The sequence below is a fragment of the Sciurus carolinensis genome (assembly GCF_902686445.1).
Source record: "Sciurus carolinensis chromosome 14 unlocalized genomic scaffold, mSciCar1.2 scaffold_101_arrow_ctg1, whole genome shotgun sequence".
NCBI classification, from domain to species: domain Eukaryota; kingdom Metazoa; phylum Chordata; class Mammalia; order Rodentia; family Sciuridae; genus Sciurus; species Sciurus carolinensis.
In genome coordinates, this window is record NW_025920105.1 from 3,111,972 (window position 1) to 3,118,457 (window position 6,486).

Consider the following 6,486-nt stretch of genomic DNA (forward strand, 5'->3'; position numbering starts at 1 on the left):
AGAGATTTCAGTAGTCCACTTATGATAAAGGGTAGGATAGCCTTGCAGAAGATCAATAAATACTTGTATGAACTGAACACTATTAATCAGTCAGAGACATGAGACATGTACAAATCTCTACCCTGTCGGGGTTTCCGGGACCCCCAGCCTTGGGCACGGTCAAGATGGCGCCTGGCGCTGAGCCAAAAGCAGCCAGCTATACAGTAAACAACCAGCGAATTCCAATGATTGGCTAGTTAACGATGTGATTAGAGCATGCCCCCCTCGTGTACCTATTCTATACCTGCAGCTGTCCGCATGTTTACCTCGTGTACTCTCCCCTGATTGGTTGAAGTGTATATAAGCTTGATGGGTGGGGGAGTAGTAGCGGAAACTGAGAGTAGGGGTAGAAGCGAGGAAGAAGAGTGCGAGTGAGGGCGAGAGCCGAGTGGGAGAAGCGGAGCGGCCGAAGCAGGCATGAGCCGAGCAGGAGAAGCGGAGCGACCAGAGCAGGCAAGAGTTAAGCAGAGGGAAAGAGAGTGAGAGAAAGAAAAGAGAGAAAGGGATAGAAAAGAGGGAAAGAAAGGAAGACTGTGCACAATAAACTTCCAAAGCTTCAGACGTTTGTCGTGTCTCTCTCTGCGGGCAGAGGGAACGCGATACTACCCAACAACATTCTTCACATAATGAGAAGTAAACACAAAATATTCTCAAGTACACAGAAAACATTCTCCAGAATATACTATGTTGGGTCACAAAATAAATATCAATAATTTTTGAGGAACTGAGATCATGCAAATGTCTTCTATCACAATGGAACAAAACCAGAATCAATAAAGGAGGAAAAGTAAAACTCACAAATATACACAACTCAGGGGCACTGGAACACTGCACATCATCCCCAGTCCTAATTTGTATTTTACTTAGACAGGGTCTCACTGAGTTGCCTCTGCCTTGCTTTTGATGAGGCTGCTGTGAACTCATGGTCCTCTGTCTCAGCCTTCCAAGCCATTGGAATTACAGACAAGCACCACCTCACCCAGCTACAACATGCTCTTACCCAGGAGTTACAGAAGAAATCATAGCAAGCATTAGAAAATTCTTTGATCAAAAGAAAACAAAACAATATATTTACACATATGGAATAGTCGAAAACAGTGGTGGGAGAGAAAATTATGGCTTAAAATGCTTACATTGAAAAAGAATGATATTGAATCAAATATGTAACTCTACATTTCAGGAAATAAATAAATAAATACATAAATAAACAAACACACCTAGGAGAAGAAAGAAAATAATAAAGATTACTGATAAAGAAGAGAGACGCAGAAAAACCAAAAGTTGGTTCTATTGATTAGATAAATAACATTCTTCACAGAATGAGAAGTAAACAAAATATTCTGAAGTACATGTGAAATAATCTCAAGAACACCCTTTGTTGGATTGATGGCAAGAAGAAATTCGAATTACTAAAGAAATGAAAGAGAAACATTACTACTGAATGTAGAGAAACAAAAGAATTAGAGGAGAATAGCATGAGCAACTGTATGCCAACAAACTGCTTAACAAAGACAAAATGGCTAAATTCCTAGAAAAACAGATGCCAAAACTGATTTGAGAAGTAATAAAAATCTGAAAAGAACTATTACAATAAAGGGAACTTTAACATTAACAGAATGCCCCAACAAAGAAATGCCTAGGACCAGATCATTCTACTGGTATTCTAACAAACATTTAAATAAGGATGAATATGAACCCTCAAAATATTCCAAAAGAATTGGAGAAAATATTTCCTAATTCATTCTACAATGCCAGCAATACCCTAGACACCAAACCTAGACAGACTCTACAGGAAAAGAAAACTACAGTTACAGAAAGGCCAAAATCCTGAACAAAATCATAGCAGATTGAATTTTTCACTATGTCCAAAGAAGTCAGGTCCAATCACATTAAATCCCCAATCAAATAATCTGAAAATATTTGAAATCTGAAAATTTTTGAGGAAATAATGCTACAAATATTTTGGATTTCAAAACATTTCATGTATATATTTGGAGTAGGATTGGCCAACTAGTAAAGTATACACAAATATTATAAAATTCAAACAGCACTGAAATCAGAAAAACTGCCTTTCTGAGCAATTTGGTAAGGGATATTCAACCTATATATATCACAACCAAATGGAATTTTCTCCAGGAATGTGAGAGTGGTTTAACATGAAAATCAATCCAAAATAATACACATCAACAGTTGAGAAAACATGACCATTACTACTGATGAATAAAAGCATTTGAAAAAGCCCAATACTCTTCCACAATAAAAATATCCAGTACACTAGAAACAGAAGGAAATTTAATCAGCATGTTAAAAAAGAAAGCCACAGGCGCGGTCCTGTCGCCTGCGCCGCTGGAGGGCATGAGCTCCGCCTGCACCATGAGACCCTAGCCGGCAGCTGGAGCCTGGGAGGCGCCGGGGCGCATCTGTCACTGCCCCAGGAACGGTCGTCCCAGCGCCAGCCCGAGAGTTCCAGCCGACACCGTGGAGGCCTTGGACGCAGACTCCGGGAGATGCAGAGCTGACCAGAACTGGAAGCCTGTGTGAGCCTGCGGGGCAACAGCAGACTTTGAGATCGAAGGGGGTCTTCGGGTTTCAGCATCCTGTCAGGCTTTATTTACCCATTTCAAAGCGTCAAGAATACCTGCGGAGCTCCGGGGAGCAAGTGCTGGCCAGTATCCCAGTGCAAGCCACCATTCATTTCTACAATGATGAGTCTGAGCCCGATTCAGATGAGGAGGAGCAAGAGGACACGCAGACCTACCATCTTCAGTGCCATGAGTCCAAAGGTGGCCAGGAAAGTGGCCTGGGGGGACAGGGCAGAGGTGGGCTGCTAAGCCCACCTAGAGGAAGGGATGGCTTGAGGGGTGGCCTCCATTGTAAGGGGCGGCTCCCTCATGGTGACTCTCCTGGGGGCAGTGAGTGCTTCTCATCCAAATGAATTGGGACTCTCCCATGTCGGCCCTCCGGGGGGCGGGCAGCCCTGGGCCCGCGCTGCAGGACCTTGCTCATGTCCTGGGGACAGCCCTGACAGGACATGGCATCTTCCACTGGGTATCCAGAGGCGGGGACTTTCTGCACTGCCTCTGCTTAGCACGCTGAGAAGGCAGCTCTTACTTTTTCTCCTCCGGGTGATTCTTTTTCAGTGCACTCAGGTGGTGGGACAAGGAGGTCTGTGTCCACACAGGTTGTTGTCAGCATTCAGGGCTCACTCAGCACCAGCACTCTCCTGACCCGGTTATACAGGATCTAGACTAGTTAATGGACTGGTGACCCAGGCCCGCCTCTCACTTAAACGCAGTCATGATTCAGCTCTTTGCCTTTGTGAAAACAATTTAGATATTAAGTCCCAATTTCAACCTATTGTCCAACATTGATTTGGTTGCTTAGTAGCATTCTGAAAAAATTTTTTCCTTATGACAAAAAAAAAAAATCAAAACACTGGATAACTTACATAAGAGAATCAATAAGAAGATATGGATTTCTAAGGAATAATTCTTGATAAAAATGTATGTGATAATTGTAAAGGGTTGTGTGTATGAATCCACAGGTTCTAGAATTAACCTTTTTAGTTGGTGACTACTTTGGGCTTGTTACTTGAATGAAATAACACTTTTCAATTAAAGTGTCTGATGTAAAGTTATTTTGTATTTTACTTTTTGATGATCAAAAGTGATTCCTCGAGGTTTTTTACTTAATTATCCTACTTAGAGTTGTCTTCCTATGTACAGCATATGATGTAAATTTCTACTTAAAATAAATATTTTGGAAGAATGTTTGACGATCAAAAAAAAAGAGTCTCAACTAATGGCATAATCAATGATAAAAAGTGAAAGTTGTTTCCCTAAGATCAGAAACAAGTCAAGGATATCATTCTTTATAAGTTCTAGACAGAACAACTAGGCAAGAAAAAGAAAAGGAATCCATACTAGAAAGTAAGAAGTTAACCACCTCTCCTTGCAGATGACATAATTTTTAGTGTACCAAATCCTAAAGAATTCACAAAAAGTCTTTTAAACCTAATAAACAAATACAGAAGCATGGGACAATATAAAATCAAAACACAAAACCATTTGCATTTCCATATGCAGGCAATGAAAATTTCCCAAACCAAATTAAGAAAACAATTCCACCTACAATAACATCAAAACCAGTAAAATCATTAGGAATAAATTTAATCAATTATGTAGAAGACCTGTTCCCTGAAAAATGTAAAGTGTTGCTCAAAGAAATCACACTAAATAAATGGAAAGACAGATTATGTTCACAGACTGGAAAACTTAATATTGTTAAGATAATTATGCTACCTAAAGTGATCTACAGATTCAAATTCAGTGCAATCCTTATCAAAGTCCCAATGGTATTTTCTGTCATTTTTACATTTTGAGGAATAGAAAATTTTACTCCAATATTCAAAGGGAATATCAAGAGACACAGAATAACTATAACAACCTTGAAAAAGAGCAAATTTGGAGAACCCATACTTCCTGATTTCAAAGCTTCTATAAAGCTGTTGTAATCAACACACTGGTACTATATGTATGGACAGACATACAGACACATGAGATTAATGGAATAGAACAGAGAGCCTATAAAGAAACCCTTACAACTGGTTAAAAATGTTTGACAAATAGTTGACTTACATCCCTGGTCAAATATTTTTGACTAGGGTATTAATATCATTCAATTGGAAAGGACAGTCTTTTCAACAAATGGTTGAAACAAATGGTTATGGATAAATGGATATTCATTTGCAAAAAAATGAATTTCATTTGGGTACAGTACTGCATGCCTGTAATTCCTGCAGATTGGGAAGCTGGAACAGGACGATTCCAAGTTTAAAGCCAGGATCAGCAGCTTAGCAAAACTCTAAGCAACTCAGTGAGACTCTGTCTCTAAATAAAATATAAAAGAGGGCTGGGCCTGGGATGAGGCTCAGTGATAAAAAACCCCTGGGTTCAAATCCTAGTAACAAAAAAATAAATGAAGTTGGACCCTGATTTTACACCACAAACAAAAATTATCTCAAAATGGATGATGGCCTTAAATGTAAGAGCTAAAATTATAAACACATTAAAAGAAAATATAGAGGTAAATATTTATGATATGGAGAAACTGGCAATAATTTCTTATGTATGACACCAAAGCCACAGGCAAAAAAGTAAAAAAAGATAAATTGGACTTCCTCAAAATTAGTAACATTTATGCATCACAAGGGTACCTACAAGAAAGTGAAAGAAAACCCACATAATAAGAGGAAATCATTACAAACAACATACCATATAATGGTATGATATACAGGATCCATAAAGAATTTCAACAACTCAACAACCAAAAGACAACCCTACTTTTAAAATATTCAAATTACTTAAAGATACTCCTTTAAAGCAGATATACAAATGGCCAAAATACACATGAAAAGATGCCCCAAATCAGTAAACTTTAGGTAAAGGTATATTAAATTTACAATGTGATAAAACTTCACCCCTATTAGGATGAAATTTATAATTAAGGGACAATAATAAGCATTAGTGAGAATGAAGAGAAACTGAAATCCTTGTGCATTACTACTGGGAATATAAAATAGTAAAAGTTCTATAGAAACCATTTGCTGACTCTACATGAAGCTAAACAGAATTGTATTCCACTTCTGCGTGTATATGTTATACCCCAAAGAATTTAAAACAGAGACTTATATAGATATTTGTACATCAACATTTCATATAAGCATTATGCACAACAGTTAAAAGGTAGGAATGACCAGTGCCAATCTATAGATGAATGGATAAAGAAAATGCATATATTCATAATAGAGAATTATTCAGTCACAAAAGAAATGAAGTTTGCATTTATGCTAAACATGAAGGAGTCATGAAAATATGCCAAATGAAGTAAGACAGATATGACAGAAAGATACATTATGACTCCTCTTACTTGAAATATACAGAATAAGCAATATCATAGAAATAGAGAGTAGGTTAAAGTTACCAGAACTGTGGAGAGCAGGGAAAAAGTATTTTAAAAAATGACTTCAACTTCTGTTTGGACTGATGAAAGACTATGGAAATAGTGTCAAAGGATGTACAACTTTGTGAATTTCACTAATGCCACTGAACTGTACACTGGCTAACTGTTAAAATGTTGCCACTTAACCGTCATAGACAAGTAAAGAAAAATATCCATATGATTTGTTCCAATTCCAATAGATAATTATAACATAATAAGTAGTACTTCAAACCTAATTTGATAAAACCTCAGAAAACAACCACTCTCTTCACCCATAGTGAAACCTATAGTGACATTCTGTGTTTGTTACCAACACTGCTTGGGAAGAAAACAAAGGAGACATCTTCTCTTACCTTTAAGAACCTCTTCAGTTTAAGAGGATTTGTAAGTATTCCACGTTCAAATATTTTTGAGTTTAAATTATATTCACTGTAGTTTTCAGGACGT

At 37.8% G+C, this 6,486-nt stretch overlaps 1 pseudogene; it reads left to right on the forward strand.

Moving 5' to 3' along the window:
* The first annotated feature begins 2,412 nt into the window (after positions 1-2,412).
* On the forward strand, positions 2,413-2,974 carry LOC124973215 (protein ripply3-like; annotated as a pseudogene).
* Positions 2,975-6,486: the final 3,512 nt, after the last annotated feature.